Raw genomic sequence first — 20920 nt, forward strand, 5'->3', positions numbered from 1 at the left:
GAAGCCTTTGTGTTGTCTTAACAATTTTGGCTATGTGTCCCCTAAATTTCAGATCCTTGTCTGATAAAAAAAAAAAAAAGAAAAAAAAAACAATTATGAACATTAACGTTTCTCGTTCTTGCTCAAAATTAATGGTAAATATCTGGAAGTAATAATGAATAACTGTAACTTAGTATAGTCATACATATCTGTACCTTGCATTCCCTTGAGAATACATTCCAGAAAATGATGATTATTATGGAAAATCTTCATAAATATTGAGAATACATTCCAGAAAATGGTGATTATAAATAAATTTTGGATCGTCAATAAACAGCAGCTTGGTTACTGTGGTAATAGAAGAGGACATTCATTAATGTAAAAGCTATATTGTATTTCACCACATTATACAAAAGTAGTAATGCTGTAGTATACTGAACTTTAATGTAACTTGCGCCTCTTTGTGAGTGTGTGTATTAATGATGACCTTACTATGAAGTAAAGCATTGAGTACTTTTTTGCATCATCATCAAATTCCTGATACATACACTCGAGGGAAGGATACTATGATTGCACTACATGATTAAGCTTACATTATTACTAGCATCCTTTGGACAATGTTCCTTTAAATTAGTTTGTTATTTGTCAGGACTCCATTATTGTCAGATCTTATATTTCAGTCTTCTAACATATAGCTACTCCCTGACTTTTGTAAGGGTTGCATTCCACAGAACTTTATTAAAGTTGAATTTTACGTAAGTCAGAATTTCCCTAATAGCTGATGCAGCACTCACAACTATGTGTGCTAGAAATATAATTTCTGGATATAATTGGCAGTAGACATAATTCTCATGTTCAAATTGAAATCATTTGGTGCATAGGATGTCCAGGACCATTATCTAATAGAAGCAAAATCTCGAAAGGAAAGCTGTTGTCTTTACAATAGTTTTCAACCTTGGGAATGAAACAACATTTAAACCAGTTCTCAGAGAGAAATATTGTTATGCATGCTGTCAAGTTCATTTGGAAATGCATGGGTAGGGTGTCTTTATTGATACTCTTAGATGCATGAGAATTTCCAGAGTGGTAACAAGCAGGAGTTTCTATATCTAACCTCCTGCTGGATTACTCCCAAGCAAGAACATTGTCTTATCTTTGAAGTCTTGAAACCTGGCATTGTCTTTTCTCTTTGGCAGTATATATCCAATCCATAATTTTTTCCCAAATTCAGATCAGTCACATTATTGTTAAAAATTTGATGCAGTGAATAGTCACATTCATCAATAATTTTTTTTCAACACATCATGAAATTTTTCTGCACTACAGAGAATCAGCACTGGTGACTTCAAAGCATACTTGAATGTTGTGTAAACAAGCATGATGCTTGATCCTATTAAACCACTCATTGCTTGCCACAAAACTTGGCAAGCATTCATTATGGAAAATCTTCATAAATACTTCTCTTGCTTTTACTTGAATGGCCATTAGACTCAGGGGCACTCACTTCTGAATCTGACTTTTTCATCCATATTATTAATAACTTTTCCATCTTGGATATAGCACTTTGAATGCTGTTTTGTGAACAACGTTGTTCTTAAATATATTGATCCATTAACATATTCTTTTATATGCAGACTCTCCTTTAAAATAGCATTAACTCTTGTAGCAGTGAGACCTAATTCCCATGCAATAGATGACAAACTTTGTCCTACTTTATACTTCTTAATAATTTTCATCTTCATTTCTAAAGAAATTTTATTTTGCTTTCTAGAATTATCATCACTTGTTCTTCCCTTTGGTTGTGTTCCTTTCATCATTGTAATAAGAATAACAAAAACACTGATGACTGACACAGGATTAAAAAGAACACTGACTGCACACCTTCAGGTCTCTGATCCTAAAGAGTACTAACGTATAAATAAGCATTCTTGCAACTTACTTATTTCTCTTCACTCCATTGGGAGATTGAGGCCTCAACCATGAATCTCCATCTGGCTCTATTTTGTGCTTCTCTCCTCATTTGTGTTCAATTATTCCCAGTCTTTCCAAGCTCTTCTATTCCTCTCTGCCGTCTCTTCCTCTTTCCCTGAGAATTCCACTCTAATGCTTGTTTGGCTTTGTATTTTTAAGGTTTAATTAGGGCATGCCTTATCCCTCTCCATTTTCTCTGATTGATGTCATACATTATTGTTTTTTTTTTTTTTGTTTAGTTTTCTGTCATATTTCTTTATTGGATATCTTTTCTGGCCATTTCATTTGTAGAATTTTTCTTAAACATTTATTTACAAATCTTTGCACTTTTTTCCTAATTGCTTTTGTTATTGTCTATGTTTCTGATGCATAGAGTGGAAATAATTTAATATTTGTATTGAATTGAAATTTGATTTGTTTTAAAGCTATTTCCTTTGATCTCCATATTTCTCCTAACATGTTAAAAATTCTTTGTGCTGTCTGTATCTTAGATTTATATCTTCCTCTGCTTCCTCCTGTTTTATTTATTATTGATCCTAAATAATTAAAGTTCTCTACATTTTTTAAAATTTGACCATCCAGTACTATGTCTTCTTTTTGTCTGTTATTTATTTTCATTTTATTTATGCATAATCCAACAGTCAAGACTTCTTCATTTATTTTTATTGTTTTTTTTTCCCTTCTTATGTTGTTGTGCCAGTAAATATATATCATATGGAAAATTCAGGTCAGTGTACCTGTTCTGTTAAATTCCATTGCATTCCTTTATTCCTTTTGCATGTTTCATAGCTCATAACCCAGTCTACAACAATGAGAAATATTGTTGAGAGAATGCAGCACTGTCTAACTCCTGTTTAATTTCCAACTTTTCTGAAAGTTTTCCATTATGTATAATTTGTATTTTATATTTTTTATAATTTTGTTAAAATTATGTTGATAATCTTACACCGTATGCCATAATACAACATTTATTTCCATATTGCTTCTCTGTCAGTGCTGTCAAAAGCTGTTTTCAAAATCATCAAAGTTGATACAAAGATTTGATTACCATTCTATTGACTGTTGTATTATTATGATTATTATTATTAACACCAGACCTCCATGGAGTCAAAAGACTCATCATGGGAGGTACACACTGTTACACACATATAGCCCATGAAACTGTGCTTTAAACTCATTCAGTGTATCTGCATTCACCACAGTGTCAGGCAATACATTCCACTCACTAATCACTCTATGCAAAGAAATACTTATCATGCAGCATACAAGATCTTTTAATAAAGATATTGTCACCAGTTTTAGACATCAAATTAAGATTTTGTGCGTTAAACCCTCAGAGTTACAAAGAAATACTTGGCAACTCTGAAATAAGGTTTTAAAATTTTGAAAGGAGAGATGGCATGCAGAATATGTAATTGATGGAGATATTGTACAGGAGGTGGAGGAGATAAGGGATCTGGAGGTAATGATAGATAAGGATCTAAAATTTTAGGGGTCACATTGCTAAAATTGTGAGGGCATCACAACAGATTATGGTAGCGATGCAGAGAACATTGATATGTAGAAGTAAGGAGGTTATCATTCCCTTATATATGGCCATGATCAAAAATTTAGTCACCTGGATTTTAAAGGTATGACGAAGATATGAAAGGGTTTACAGACAGTTAACTAAGTTGGTTTCTGGAATGTATGGAGAAAGATTGAGGAAAGCAATTTTCAGAGTCTATTGGATAAGAGGAGAGAAGGTTATGATTCATACTTATAAATTGATAAGGGGTTTTTACCAGATTAATGTGGAAGAGGTTTTTCATAGAATGGGGAGAACAAGAGGCCATCCCTGGAAGCTATATGGAGAAGATGTGAACAGGAGAGTAATGACTAGTCTTTTGGCATGGAAAGTGGTGATTGATTGGAATACACTGCCTGTGTGGTGAGTGTTGAGATGGTGAATGAGTTTAAGGCACAGCTTGATGAGCTTTGTGTGTGACAATGGGACCTCTCACATAAGGATTTTGGCTCCATGGAGATCTAATGATAATAATAATTCTCTTGCATGCTTCGGTCTTCTGTATAAGACAGAATCAGCTTTATTGACAATTGAATGTGAATGTATGGGGTGATACATAGTTGAGTTGCATGCATTCTTTTCCTTTAGCATTATGGAGTGATAGTTGCCTTTTTTATTATTTTTTCCCTGCAGTTGACCTTTAAATGAAACTACTGCTAACACTTTTTTTTTTTAAATTTACCTATAAAGTATATTGTACAAAAAAAAAAAAAAATAAAATAAGGCTGATTAATAGCTGATGTCTACTGCTAAAACTGACTTGATTTTATATATATATATATATATATAAAATCAATTTGGAAACATTATGTGGATGATATTTTCCTCATTTGGAGCCATGGACATGATTCCCTAGAACATCTCAATAGTCAACATCTAAGTATAAAGTTCACAGCAGAGCTTGAAACTGATAGTTCCCTGCCTTTCCTAGATGTGAAACTGACCCGGTCTTCTGGTAAATTTAAAATTTTGATGTATAAAAAGCCTACCCATACTAACAGATATCTTCATAGTCAGTCTCATCACTTCCCTCCCCAAAAACTTGGAATAATTTCTACCTTGGGATAGAGCTCGCTCTCTTCTTGATGACCCAGATGAACTTCAAAAAGAAATCAACTATCTCAAAACTACTTTCGTACTTAATGGATATTCTAAAAGAATTATTGAAAAATTCCTTCTTAATCCTCCTAGTCATCACATAGAAGAAATAAATACATTTAAAGGCAATATATCTCTTCCTTACATAAGTTCAGTTTCACAAAAATTAGCCAAGGTTCTAAAAAAAATACAATATCAGAACTTTGTTCACTCCACTTCCAAAAATCTGCTCCTTAATAAGCCACCCAAAACCCTGTTATCATCATCTTAAATTTCCTGGTGTGTACAAAATTTGGTGTGATTGTGATATTCCTTATTTTGGCCAGACAGACAAATCTATTGAATTATGCATGGAGGAACACATGAGGGACATTGCTTACAAGAGACAACAAGCCAGTGCCTTATCAAGCCATATCCTTTTCTCGGCTAATCCTAATGATGAAACCCCAAGTCATACAGTCTGCTGGGACAGATCTACTAACATCTTTCGTTGCCATGATGAATTGGAGAGAAAAATCGTAGAATCTAGGGAAATCATCCTCAACCCTGAACATCTAAATAATAACTTGAGCTACAACCTCCCAGATAGTCATTCAGTTGTAATCATGTACTGGTGTTCATGTGATGCTGCAAGCACGCACTCTCTTAACAATGCAACAGATGAAAGAACAGCTTTAAATACAACTACAACGTTTTCATACTAATTATGTATAGAGACTCTCTATGTTGTTCATAGTTTTTTTTAATCTTCAGTGTTTAGTGTTTTTTCTTTTATAATGTCACCTGATGAAGGCTGTTATAAGCTGAAACTACTCATGTTTTACTATTAAACCCCCTTTTACCTAACTCTCGGTTTAAGTCATTCAACTCATTTCACAATATGTATTTCAACCGAGTCAATGAATCATCATACATATATATATATATATATATATCCCACATATGAGAGGTATAAGAATCTATAGCACATCAGTACCATGTGTAAGATAAATGATGGTGGTGATGATTATCACTCTTATTTGGAATTAATGGAAGAAACAGATATTTAGTGATAATAAAATGAAGTTATTGAAACAAAGGGATAGAGTTTGTTGCCTTAGTTAATATGTTGTGACCTCAGATTGTAGGTATTAGTGAGACCTGGCTATCAGAATCATACCTACTAACTGGTATCGAGTGTCAAGGGTACAGTATTTTTAGGAAGGATAGGAGAAGAGGGGATGTGCTGCAAATGATATTGGATGACTTGAATCCAGTTAGAGTTGAGACCTATGATTGTATTACTACTACTAACAATATTTCATGTGGCACTAAATTTGAATCCATCTTGTGTGAGGTGGAATTTAACAAGATCAATTACATAGTGGGGTTATTGTTACTGACCTGGCAGATCGGTTGCTAGTGATGAAGAAATGCATCACCAAATAGAAAAGATTAGCATGAAAAGAGTAATCATAATGGGAGACTTTAATTATCCAAATATTAATTGGGTAGCAGTAGAATCTCATGAGAAGAATGAAAATGCATTTATTGAGATGTTACAGGACAACTTCCTCAAGAGTATATGACAGAAGGAACTTGAGGACAAATAGTGTTAGATTTGATTATAGTGTCAGAGGGCATTTCAGTTAAAGATGTAACTATTCTGTCTCTGGTTGGTGGCAGTGATCATGCAGTACTCACTTGAGAAGTGACTAAGTTTATGAATGTTCCATTCAGAAAAGATTACATGATGAACTACAAAGCAGGAAATTATGACCAACTGAGAAGTATACCAAGTTCAGTGGAATGGGATCAGTTGCTGGATGGAAAGAATATCGACAGTGCTTGGGAAGCATTTAAATAATACTTAAATAATGCAATATCAGAATGTGTCCCAAGAGTTCAAGAGTTCAAAGAATAAATAGAATAGCAGTCAATGGATGTGTAATCTTATTAAGCAACAAATTTGTACGAAAAGGATGATGTGGAAGGAATACCGTTTGCATAAGGATGACGTCTTTTATGAACGTTATAAGCAGCAGGCTAGAATAGTCACAACTGTTGTACGGAAAGCAAAGTCTGAGTATGAAAAGTAACTGGCTCTGCGTGCTAAAGACAACCCATGGAATTCTGTCGATATGCTGTGAGTAAAAGAAAGAATGAATATTATTATTATTATTTTGGTCAACTCCAAGGAGTCAACAGACTCATCGAGGGAGGCCCTAACATCATGTCAGGAACAACTATTCGACATTCACACAGTATTTATCATACCTCGCCTTGAACTCATTCACAGTCATAGCACCCACAACAGACTCTGGCAGCTTATTCCACTCATTCACCACTCTCCAGGCAAAAAACCTAGCACTAACACCCTTGCTAACCACATTCTTGCCCAGCTTCCATGTATGGCCCTAGTCCTCCCACCACCAGTCCTATTCTCAAAAATATCTTCTGAATTAATCTTATAGAAACCCTTCAGTAATTTGAATGTCTCAATCATATCACCCCTTTTCTGCCTATCAACCAATTTTTGCAACCCACAAATCTTCAACCTGTTTTCATAAGGTTCATTCCATAGACCTGCTATCATCTTAGTCACTTGCCTCTGGATCCTCTCCACCTCCTTCCCATCAAAAAGAAACCCTGGTGCCGATATCTGGGCACAGTAGTCTAGATGGGATCTTATCAAGTCTCGATACAGAGGAACAATAACTTGTTTGTCTCTGCTTGTTAAAGTATTTTTCAGCAACCAAGTGATTTGATGAGCTGATTTAGCCACTTTTGCGATGTGCCCCCAAACTTCAACTCCCTATCCACCAACACTCCCAAATCCCTGGCCTCATCAATCTCCAGGAGTATGGTTCCACCAATGTGATATACTGCTGCTAATCTTTTCACCCCAAAATGCATAACCTTACACTTTGCCACATTAAATCGACATCCGTTTTCCTTAGCCCAGTCCTCCAAACTATCCAAATCATCTTGCAAAATTTTTACATCCTGTGCACTCACTATTGCTCTACCCAACTTTGCATCATCATCAACAAACAAGTGAACACTTCCTCTCAGATTTTTTCTATATCGTTAATGAACAAATTGAAAAGTAGTGGTCCAAGAACAGAACCCTGTGGCACACCACTAGTCACAAGCCGTCTTTTGGACTGAATAAACCACTCTCTGATATCTCTTCATCAACCACCCTGCTATCAATCTCACCAACCCTATATCCATCCCCATATGCTGCAGTTTACTGATTAGAATTCAATGTGGTATCCTGTCAAAGGCCTTAGCAAGGTCCAGTAGAATCACTGTAAACCCCTTATCCAGTTCAGCCGTCATTGTGTTATAAAACGTGAACAAGTTACTGAGGCATGATCTATCCTTCACAAAACCATGTTGTCCCCCATATAGTATCCCATTTTCATCTATCCAATCCTGTATTTTTTTCTTGACTAATTTCTCCAAGACTTTGACAACGATTCCTGATATGCTAATCAGTCAGTAATTTACAACAGCAGTCTGGAACTATGCAGTGGAACTATTTTCCCCTCTTTCCACCCCCCTCTCGACTAACCCAGACCTGAGACTCAAATTAAACAAAATGGTCAAGGGCACTGACAATTCTTTAGCCGCTTCTCGTACAACACGAGCTGGTATACCATCCAATGCCACAGATATGTTGACATTGAGGTTATGCAATAGACTAATCACCTCCACTTCATTCACCAGAATTCCTGTATAATCTACTGGTACATTTGTTTCTGCAATGTCACCACCTGGATGATATATTCTTGCAAAGTGCTCGCTCAGTAATTCAACTATATCAACTGATTTGGTTACCTCCCTACCATCGGCATTCTTTAAAATCATTCTGCCATATACATTTTTTCTTTTACTTGCAACATATCGAAAAAACTGTTTGGGGTTCTCTTTAGCCTGCATGGCTAATGTTCTTTCATAATTCGTTTTTGCTTTTCTTACCACACTTGTTACCCTTCTAGCCTGCGCTTTATACCGTTCATGTGCCTGCCGGTCACCTTTCTCCTTAAATTCCCTCCATAGTTGTTTCTTTTTTTGCAGCTCAAGCTTAATGGTGTTATTCATCCATTTAACCCATATTTGATTTATTATTCGGACTCGAGGTATACAGTCAGCCATTGCTTCATGCAAACACTTCCTAACCGTCCCCCATGCACTATCAACATCTAGCCCTTGCAGTTTTACATGTCATGGCATTGATCCAGTCAAACTCCTAAGCTTGTCATACTTACCAGCCCAATAATTCCACATGTACCCTGTCTTAATTGTAAATTCCACACCTTTAGCCACCTCCCAAGTCAAGACCCTATGATCACTCTCACGAATTGGTGGCAACGTGGTCATATTCATTACTGCCAAATTCTCAGATGCAATTATTACTAGGTCAAGCACTCTCTGACCCCTAGTATTTTCCATTACATGCTGTCGCAGATAGTTATCCCTTAATAATCACATAAATTCCAATTCCTTCCTCCCATGTGTCCTCTCCTCCTTCCAATCAATATTACCATAGTTGAAATTACCCATAATAATTAACCTCTTTCCTCTCATTTCTTCTATTTGCTTATGCATACTATCTCCACCATCTATTCCATCACCTGGTCTATAGCAGCACCCAACTGTATATTTTGTTCTGCTAGTGTCAATCTCACACCAAATAGCCTCAAATGTGCTCTTTTCTCTATCCTGCAGTTCCACTTCTATTCTCCTTGGCTGTAGCTCATCAGCTATCATCAATAACACTCCCCCCCCCCCCCATTTTATTCTCCATGTCAGTCCTGAACACACCATACCCCCTCACATTCAACCCACTAGCTATATCATCTTCTGTCAGCCATGTTTCTCTAATGCCAATAACCTGTTGCCTGGAAGTGGCAAATATCACAACGAAGGCCAATAATTCTTCCTTCTTGTTCCTAATACTTCTGGCATTAGTATACATGAATTGCAGAAGCCCATTTGTCCCCTCCCTATTTTGATGCCTTATACTAACTATCCCATTCTGATTCGTAGTCTTTCATACTCGCTTGGGCATATTACACACATTCATACACTCAACTGTCTCCCTAAAGTCTGCATATCTATAGTTATTAAGGGGGGGGGAGCCCACCCCTTAATAACTCTAGTTTCCCTGATTCTGCACATCCACTTCCACTACATTGGACAACACCTTTTCAAGTCTCCGTTCACCAAATCTATTCAAATGTAAACCATCCATCTTATATAAATCCTTTCGCCCATCGAACTCACTCCACACATCCACAAATTCCACACCACTTGTCCTACATAATTCACGCATAAAGTCATTTGCAATTATGGCCCTCCTTCTATACTCTTCACTGTCATACCACGGCAACAGACTCACCATCCTAACTCTCTCACTCTACTCTTTTGCTACCTCAAGCAATTCCTTCACATCCTCACTCATAGCTATTTTGTCTCCTTTCAAATCATTTGTACCTGTTACCTCTATCAATTCTTACACCCACTGCTTTTGCATTCTAATTGACTCGCTTACATCCTTAACGTTCCCACCAGGTTGGTACGATTTTGTTAATCTCTCAACTAACATACCTCTTACTAAGGAATCTCCATACAACACTCGCTCTTTCATTTTGTTTACACTCACTGTCATGCACTTATTTTTTCTATCATACTTTTGCCGTTTATCAGTTGCTACGTTCAGTAAACATCTTTGCTAATGCTCCAGCTGCCGATTTGCCCTGTGTATCGCTCCGCATAACCGACCTATCTCACTCATGGCATCAGTCTCATCATTTTTATTCTTCGATAATTCATTCATTCGTTCTGTATGTTTACCTTCATTCTTACTTTCAATGCCACTCTCACAGCTATCTGGTACTACCTTGCAAATGTCACTGTTTTCTCGATTCTCACTTTCAACAACGATATCACTCTCACGACCTGATACACTCTTTAAATCCTCACATTCTTACATTTTCTGCACACATTCACTCCACTATCGTTGTTTAACGAGACTCCAACCGCTCTCCTCAATGCATACATTTTGCAAACGGTACACTGAATGAAATCCTTTAAATTAATAAAATTTTTAGACAAATATGACGACCTAGACACCATCTTTGTTGTATTCCTTTTTATGGGGGCCATGTTCACGATAATCGTATCTATCAATTTACTATTTAAAATACTCAGAAAACACCCTAAAATCACCCAGACATGCTAAAATATGAAAAGTAAACAATACTATGCAAATTCACCAATTATTACTCAAAATGATACTTATCTGTTCAGGAGCTCTCCACAAACACCACACACCATGTAGCACTCTAGTGGCTAATCAATGTGAAATAATTGTTTCATAATCAATGTGAATATTGTTTTGAAATCAGTGTTTCATAATCAATATGAAAGAATTAACTCTTATAATTCCAGATGGTGTGAGGGCTACAGATGCAGAAGAGGTTGTTCAGTTAGTGAATGCCCATTTTGTTAAAAGCTATCAACCTGGTGAACGCAACTGTTACCGCTTCACTAGATGAAGAAACACAGGTGTGTGAGGCCAAGGTATTAGAGCTGTTGCACAAATTGAATAAGAATTCAGCAATAGGGACTGATGGAATATCAGCATGTGTGCTAAAAGAGTGTTCAGCTGAACTGGCCATTCCTTTGACCAGGCTGTTTAAAATGAGTCTCAGAACAGGGAAGATTCTGCAGGAATGGAAGGAATGTATGGTTATTCCATTGCACAAGGGTGGTGCAAAGACCGTTGTATCCAACTATCGACCAATTATTATCTCAGGAGTGGTGGTGAAGATTTTGGAAAAATTGGTTAGGGATCGCATTCAGAAATGGGTTGACAGTAAATCTCTACTTTGCAATGAACAACATGGGTACTAAGGGAAGGTCATGTTTTAGCAACTTGCTCACATTCTATAACAATGTTACCATTGAACTAGACAAGGGGAATGGATACACCATGATACTTTTGGATTTTGCTAAGGCTTTTGACAGAATACAGTATGGTAGACTGTTGCATATTGGAGAAAATGGGTTTGGGTTATACAATGTTAGCACGGATAAGAGGATGACTGATTAATAGATATCAAAAAGTGATATATGGGGGATCTGAGTCTGCAAGGTTTTAGGTAACAAGTGGTGTACCACAAGGATCAGTGCTTGGTTCACTGTTATTCAATCTGTTCATTAATGATATTGAGAAGGATTTGACAAGCGACATACAGCTATTTGCTGATGATGCAAAGATAGGTAGGGTATTCAGAAATGCTGCTAATATGCAGAACTTGCAGAATGGTTTGAATAGGCTGTAATTGTGGGTATGGGAAAATGGGTGTCAGTTCAGTGTGAGTAAATGTAAAGTCATTCACTTTAGCATGATGAGATATCCAGTGTCATATTATGTTGGTGGGATTAGGCTAGAAGAAACTGACGAGGCTAGGGATCTTGGAGTGTTAATAGATAGGAGTTGATGTTCAGGGGCCATGTGGCAAAGTTTGCAAAAACAACTCAAAAGATAATTACAATGCTGAAGCAAACGTTCACATGTAAAGATAAGGATGCCATTTGGCCTCTTTACAAGTCCTTGATAAGACCTCACTTGGACTATTGTGTGCAGGTCTGGCCTCCTGGTTTCTGTTATGATTCTGATATATTGGAGAGAGTACAAAGGAGAGTGTTAAAATTATATCAGGATTGTGGAATACTGATTATGAAGGCAGATTGAGAATTTGTAGACAGCAGATACTAGCAAACAGGAGAAAGAGGGGGTGATATGATTTTGGCTTGCAAACTTCTGAACAGTCATACAGGATTTCAACTGATGGAATTTTTCAATTTATGGAGGATGGGGAAAGGACGAGAGAGCATCCGTGGAAGCTGAGAATGAAGGCCGCCAAGAAGGATGTGAGGGCTAGATTTTTCTCTCAGAGGGTGGTGTGTGATTGGAATGGATTGCCTTTGGTTGTTGCGAGTGCAAGCAGTGTGAATGAATTCAAGAATAAGTATGATAGCTTGTGTGTAGTATGTGGCCTCCCTTGACGAGTCTCTCACTCTCTGGTGGTCTCTCTTAATAATAATAATAATAATAAACTAAATTTTATATAATTAGCTTGGTCACTAAGCCATGTTCATAGGCAGAAGGATAAAAATATACATGCACTCACAGAACAAAACAAAGAGCAGACTAACTGAATACTAAATACATTATCCTATAGTCTTAATTGATGTCCTCTAAAAGATCTTCATTGTTGAACTTGGTGGTTCAAGAAAATATTACACCAGATTTTCGGTAGCGTAAGGCAGAGATATTTATTTATGTTGGGGCAGTATAGTAGATCTGTGGCAGATTCAGAAATAATCTTGCAGATTTAAATCTGCATTGATATAATGTAAAGATATTTTTTTCCACTGAACATGAAGAGCTGAATTGATGGCATAGTCTGCAACCCCTGAATGGCTGTAACAATGTGGAACTGGACATAATTTTTATTTTTGTCTAGGTCGGTGTTTCTCAGTGGTGGCAAAAATTACTTTCAGGTGCAAAAAATTTAAGAATCAATCCAACTAGCAGTGTAGCACTTCCAGATGAAAGATAATAGACATATATAACAAATGAGGAAATATACACTTAATTTTTAAAATCGTGAATAAATAGTAGAATATCCGTTTGAGGCATGCTGTATAGGTAATGATTCATAGGCAATATATTCATCACACACATAAAGATGTACTGCTTGCTTATCACCATGTTATATGTCATCCATTAGGAAGAACAAGAAAATTGCTAGCATTGTACAGTCTTCATTTAATATAGGACTTTTTTTCATTCCTATTTGATTTGATAATTGAAACATGGTGAAAAAAGTGCAGTAAACCCTTATGAAAATAAAATATTGGTATAGGAAACTATGTATCAGACACGAGACGGTCAAAGTTTTTAAAGTTATTATGAGGGTGGTCTGAAAAGTTCTCGGCCTGACAATGAAAAAAAACTAGTTAATAATTTCAAAATTATTTTTCTTTTTCAACATAATCTACCTTAAGACTAATATATTTATTCCAGCACAATTATCCTATCCCTGTAGTGGTTCTCAGTGAGATCTGCAAAATATCCCTCTACAGCTGCAATCACCTCTTGATTCCAAAAAAAATGCTTACAAGTGAGGAAGAGATAGAAGTCAGAGAGAGCCAAATCTGGGGAATAAGGTGGATGTTCCAACAATTCATAGTGCAGATCCCTTAATTTTCCCATTGCCAAAATACCTTTGTGGGCAGGTGCATTATGCTGATGAAAGATGATTTTTTCTTCTGCAAACCGGGTCTTTTCTCATGAATTTTTTCATCTAGTCGGGTTAAAATATCAGAATAATATTCAGCGGTTATTGTTTAACCCTTTTCAAGATAATTAATGAACAAAATGCCTTTAGCATCCCAAAATATCGATTGCCTATGACCTTTCCTGCTGACGGAGCTGACGTTGTCTTCTTTGGCGCTGAACAACTGGTTTCTGTCCACTGTTTTGAGTGCTGTTTCAATTCTGGTATGTAATGGTGAATCGACACACAAAATCAGTTTTATTCTTGTTAAAATGCTACAAGCACTGTTAAGAGATTTTCATGCGAGTGCGTTTTTGATCTGCTGTGAGCAATCATGGCACCCATCTTGCGCAAAGCTTTTTCATATGCGATTCTTCATGCAAAATATATCCTACTCATTCTTTTGAAATGCTTATAGTCTCTGCAATTTCACGCATTTGACTTGCCGGTCATGAAATGCATTTCGTGTACTTGACCAATGATTTCTGGTGTTGTTACACTTTTTGAATGTCATTCACATGGATCATCTTCAAGGCTGGTACAGCCACATTTAAACTCAGCAGCCCATTTCTTAATTGTCGAAAATGAAGGAGAAGAATGTCTGTAAACTTTTATGAACTTCGAATGAATTTCTTTTGGTTAAACCTTTTCTTTCACAAAGAATTTTATAACTACATGATACTCAATTTTATCTATTTCAAGGGATACAGACTACACTTTTGCTTCAGACAGCTGTGTAAAACAAATTAGTTGAGAGAATGACGCAGTTTCACATGGATGCTTATGACAGATGTACCAACTTAGAAAAAAAACTTGCTGATAGTGTTCCCATCTATGGTCGAGGCCAAGAACTTATCAGACCACCCTCATGAAAGAGCAAAATTCATCTCTTATCCTTTTTGAGCTTTTATCAAATCCTACTTAATGTAAAACCTATATTATTATTATTATTATCGCACCCTCCATGGAGTTTGCAGCCTCATCATGAGTTGTTTGTTCAACTGACAACATATCTTTCGTACCAAATCTTAAAATCCTTAACACTCCTGGCATTAATAATACATTCTGGTAATGCATTCGATTCACTTACATTTCTCCATGAAAAATCTACTCCTCACACTCATCTTCACCACACTTTTAGATAACTTTCAAGGATGGCCTCTGGTTTTTCCCCTCTTGCCTTACACTCTTTTTATAATCCCATCTGGATTAATCTGATAAAATCCTCTCACTAACTTAAATGTCTCTATCATATCACCTCTTTTCCTCCTATCCATCAAACTCTGCAATCCACATTTCTTCAACCACTCTCCATAGCCAGCATTCCAAAGTCATGATAGTGTCTTATTGACTCGTCTCTGCGCCCTCTCCACTATTTCCTCATTATACTGAAAACCAGGTGACCAAATTTGAGCACAACAGTCCAATTGTGATCTGATCAGAGCTTTATACAGTTGTACAACCACTTCTTTTTCCCCACATGTTAGAGTGCTTTTTATTAATAGCAGCACTATGATGCATAGACTTTGCAACACTTGTGATATGCCCTTTAAACTTCAGTCTACTGTCAACCATCACTCCCAGATCTCTAATCTCATCCACTTCCTGCAGTATGGCACCATCGATATAGTACACAGCATTATATTTCTGCACTCCAAAATTCAACACCTTGGACTTACTAATATTAAAACTACAACCCCACTCCTTTGTCCAAGTCAAAAGTCTATTCAAATCTTCCAGAAGGGAATTAACATAAGCAGTGCTACTTGTAATTCTCCCCAACTCTGCATCATCAGCAAAAAACTGAAGATCCCAAGTCTGTCCACATGATATATCATTTACAAATAAGTTAAACAGCAAGGGCTCATAAACAGAACCCTGGGATGCACCACTGGTTATCCTCTTTTTTGAGATACTGCTATATATTTTGAGATACACAACTTACTGGTATAGTTCAAATAGCCAATCTCTGATCTATCTAACCAATATACTATCTATTCCCATCCTCTGCAGTTTGTACACCAACTTAATATGTGATAACCAATGAAATGCTTTTGCAAAGTCTAAGAATATCACTGTATGCGATTCTATCTTATCTAACAGACTCATTACCCTATCATCAAATGCAAATAAATAGTTAAAACAAGACCTACGCTTTACAAATCCATGCTGACCATCATATAGAATGCTATGTCCATCAACCCAATCATGTATTATCCTAACCAATCTCTCCAACATCTTAACTACAATTGCAGTTATACAAACTGGTCTATAATTGTAAACTTCTGTTCCAGAAGCCTGCTTGTGGTACTATTTTGCCTTCTTTCCACTCCTTAGGAACCCTACCCACTGCAGGAATTTCATTAAATGACCAGGTCAAGGGCATAGCTAACTGTTGTGCACATTCCTTATGAATACGTGGTGATATGTCATCCATTCCCACAGCCTTATTAACATCTAATCCATTCAACACCTGATACATACACCTCTGATTTTTCACTTCCAATTCTCATAATACTTTACTCCCTTCTGTATATTGCACAGCATCATTTACACCAGTATGATGCACACACATAATATGCTTGTTCAATAATTCCATTATATCCTTTGCAACTGTTATTCTGCTGCCATTGCTATTCAACCAGCCATAATTATTCTTTCTCTAGCTTGCCATATAACATAAAAATTTCCTTAAGTTAACCTTGGCCTAACCAACCAATCTCCTCTCATACTGCACCTTTTCTTTCTTTATCATGCTCGTCACCTTCCTAGCCTGCACTTTATATTCTTCATAAATTCGATCACCACCAACTGTTTTATACCTCCTCCATAGCATTTTCTTTTCCAATACAGCTTGCTTGATTTCACTGTTCATCCATTTTCACTCCTACTCTATTTACTCACTTAACCCTTGATTTGCAGTTATGCATTGCTTGTGTAAGATACTGCATGAAGAATTTCCAGGCACTGGCAGCATTCTTTCTGCTCAGCTCATCTACCAATGTACTGATGCTAACTGACTACAGAGCTTCCTATAATCACCCACTTTATTATTATTACGTGACACCTCCAAGGAGTCCAAAGACATATTGATGGAGGGCTTGCTCTACAACTCTCATTCTCCACTACTCAATCTGCCAACTATAGTGAACTGCAACTACTATCATCATCTATACCAATGGCATCTACTGTTCATCACCACCACCACTAGGATTTTCACAGAGAATTACAAACATCCATGCCCATGGCAGGATTTGAACCTGCAGCCTTTTAGCTGGAGAGCAGATACGCTAACTACTCGGCCAACCAGGCCAGTATATGTGGAAGTACAAGGTTACTTCCACATATATCCATTTTTGGCAGTAAACTTTTCTTGTTTCACCACTACCCAAACAAATACCTCATGATCACTCTCACCAACCAGCAGCAGTGTCAACACCTCATTAACAACTACATCTTGTGAAGTTATTACCAAATCCAAAACATTAAAGCCTCTAGTTGCTTCAGTCACATGCTGCTTAAGATATTTATCTCTCAGAAATTCAACAAACTCACTCTCCTTGTTCCCATACACTATCTCCTCCTTCCATTCTATATCCCTCTAATTAAAGTATCCCATCAGGATCCTTCTTTTTATATGCCCAACCAATTTGTCTAAACATTTCACAATCAGTATTCTCTACCTGGCCTATAACAGCATCCTATTAGATATTCCAGCCTGTTAATTTCCACTTTACACCACACCGATTCAAAATCTGTGCATGCACTATCAACTTCCACACTGTACACATAATTCCTCTGCAGTCATTAACAGCACTCCCCCTCCTCCTCTTTTGTCATATAAATAGAAGGATATAAATTATATATCCTTCTATTTATATTTCTGACATCACATTTTCCTCACAACCAAGTTTCACTTATTCTAATTATATTTTGGGCATACTGACTCAATCAGTGCAACAAACTGAGCTCTCTTGTTTTGAATACTCCTTACATTTGTGTACAATAATAACAATTCCTGTGTCTTTGAGGCCATTCTTACAGCACCAACATTATCTATTCTGGCTGTTATACCACACCTCTCTCTTTGGTCTGACCACTCCCGTTTCCCTGATCCTGACTCTGATTTTCATTCCTACCTGTCTCATCCTTGACTTTATGCATTCCATCACCCACACATCTTCAGCCTTGTATCAATCTTCCTCTTGTCATACAATCGGTTTAGCTGTACTATCTGCTTCAGTAGACTCTGATCATTTACTACATTAACTTCTTGACCCTGTGCCTTTCTATATAGCCTTTCCAAATGCCCAACACCAAACCCATTCAAATGCAATCCATCAACTTGAAACCATTCCAACTTTCCTTCAATTTCACTCCAGAGATTTACAATCTGAATCCCCCTTTGCCACAACTCAAAAATCTTACAATTCATTATCTCTGCTCCCCCTTCTCAATTCACTTTTGTCATATCTGGGCAACATGCTAATGACTTTTCCAACAACACTATTATCTTTTACCTGCTGCAACAACTTTCTCAAGTCTCTATCAGTATACATTGTTTCTCTAAGCCATTTGTGCCCAACTAATTTTTATGCTCACTCTTTCCTTTTCTGCAATGCATCAGTTATTTGTTTATTTGTACCACCAGGAAAGCATGTTTTGTGCACTTTATTAGTCATCACACCTCTAATGATCAAGTCCCCATACAATGATATACGACTATCATTTGTCTCTTTCTTTGTAATACTAACTTCCTCCTTCTCATTCTCATCAGCCAGTCTCTTCTTTAAATGTTTAATATCCTCTTTTAGATGTTTAATTTCACTTTTCATTTTCAGTAACTCTTGCCTCAGCTCTTCTACAACAATCCTGACTCTTGCTCCCATTTCTAATCGCTCTAATCTATCAATACACTTTTCACATATGTTAATGCTTGCCTTCTTTTTTGTTTACCCAAACAGTCCACAGATCTTTCACATTTTTTGGTGCATACATATAGCAATTTTTGCAATTCAGCATATTGAGACCAGCAAATTTCTCATAAAATTTGCATGTGTGTGTGTATATATATTTAGTATAAAATACATTGTTCTATGAAATTTTGTTTTAAATACAGGCTGAAAAAAAAAAGTCTTTTAAGGTTTGATTAAAAGTTGAGAAAACTGATCTAGGTGGATCTTAGCATTTTTTCCAATTAGATTGAAATTTGACAATGATAACCTAAGTGATGGAGAGGAATTTTAGTGGGTAGATAAAGAATAGCTAATTTTTGGTAAAGCTTGTGCTACTATTTTGAGCTACTTGGATGATAGAAGATTTTTGTTTTTTAATCTGGATTATGGGAGAGGAGTATAGAGTCCTATTAAGTAGAAGAGAATCAGCTAAGAAAGCTTTTATATGTGCGCACGCATGCACGCGCGCGCGTGCACACACACACACACACACACACACACAATCTCTCCAGTCTCTGCATCCTCTCATTCCTTGCATGTATGGGGGTTCCTAAAATACACAAGCAAAATATCCCTTGACCCATTCTAGATGGGATTGACTGCTCTATTTTTAAGTTATCTAAGCATTTGGGTAAATTATTGAAATCTTTTGCTGGTTTTCTTCTAACTGCTACATTAGAAATTTTGAACAGTTTCCATGGTTAAAGACATACATCTACAAAAGAATGAAATCTTGGCCAGCCTTAATATTACTTCTCTCTTTACTAATGTACTCACAGAGGAAGTATTAGTTCTTTTATAAGATAAATTAGAGCCTCCTTCGCTCAGTCAGTATAGACGAAGCCCTTTGGTCGGAAGGACCTGGGTGACGTGAGGAATTTTTATCTGGTCTCTTTTGACTAAAGGTGAGTTAGCCAGTCTCATACAGAAGTAGGGGTTTTTCACCTGAAAACTCAGGTTTTTCATCTCCCCAGAACAAGCAAACCATCCCCTTGAACACACGCTTCTACAGACATAGGACACCTCAAGGAATAAAGAGTAACCAACCTATTCTGTAGGATTTCACTTCCGAATACCTACACGATAAAATATGTAAGTCTACGCATGAGCGTAAATTAGGATTAGGGTTAGCTACAGGGTTAGCCATGGGCAACCCTGTAGCAAATATATGCAGAATGCCCCATAAGTCATGAAGAGATTTAAAAGGTGAATAACTTTTTTTGATTATTAATTTTTTTTTCATGTTATTTTTTTTTTTTAGGTATTCTAAGGAACATTTGGGAAATTAATCATTGCAAAGTTCACAACCCAGCAATGAACCAGAATCATGCAATTTTGTGATTATCTGCAATTAATTGGCTATCATGTTCTCTGGATCTTCTTCCTAACAGGTCTTCTAAATCTTCTTTCCTATTGGGTTACTTGAAGAAAAAGATGCATTTGTGCACTATGCAGCCTGTGAAGCAGTTTCTGGCTTCAAAGTCGATCTGTGTGATTGAACATCTCCCTATTCATCAGATTTTGGCTACAGCAAACTTCTTCCCTCTTCCTAAAGATGAAGTGTGCCTTGAAAGGGGAGCTCTCCATTGCCATTGAGGACATCCAGTGCAGTGTGATCCAGATGCTGAAGAAGGTTTCTGTTGTGGACGTCCACTGTGCCTTCGACCACTTGTACAACAGACGTAAATGTTGAAAGGAGATTATTTTGAATCTGTAATTGACAATTCCAAATATAGTTCTTACTTTGATATAATTGTTGTCTCATTACTTAATGGGCACACTGTGTATATTATGTATATATATACACACACATACATATTAGTGGTGTTGCTTACCCATTTTGGTTGGATGTGCTGTAGTAGTGTGGCTTATGCAACCTGCGCTACAAATTCACTTCAATTTAATCGTATGATGTGAAATAGAGAAGTGTCTCGTGTACTAAGTTTTTTTATCTTTGTGTTTGCTCAATAAATTTGGAAGAGGAGGAAGAGGCTTATTTCCTTCGACTT

The 20920-nt window shown here is 36.7% G+C and overlaps 1 protein-coding gene across 2 annotated transcripts in view; it reads left to right on the forward strand.

The window, feature by feature from the left end:
- LOC150097966 (uncharacterized) overlaps positions 1–20920 on the forward strand; it is a 490509-nt gene that overhangs the window by 305522 nt on the left and 164067 nt on the right. The gene's annotated exons all lie outside the window — the stretch shown is intronic.

This window comes from Typopeltis vanoorti, chromosome 16, assembly GCF_054136105.1.
Source record: "Typopeltis vanoorti isolate ZY-2024b chromosome 16, IOZ_Tvanoo_1.0, whole genome shotgun sequence".
Classification (NCBI taxonomy): domain Eukaryota; kingdom Metazoa; phylum Arthropoda; class Arachnida; order Uropygi; family Thelyphonidae; genus Typopeltis; species Typopeltis vanoorti.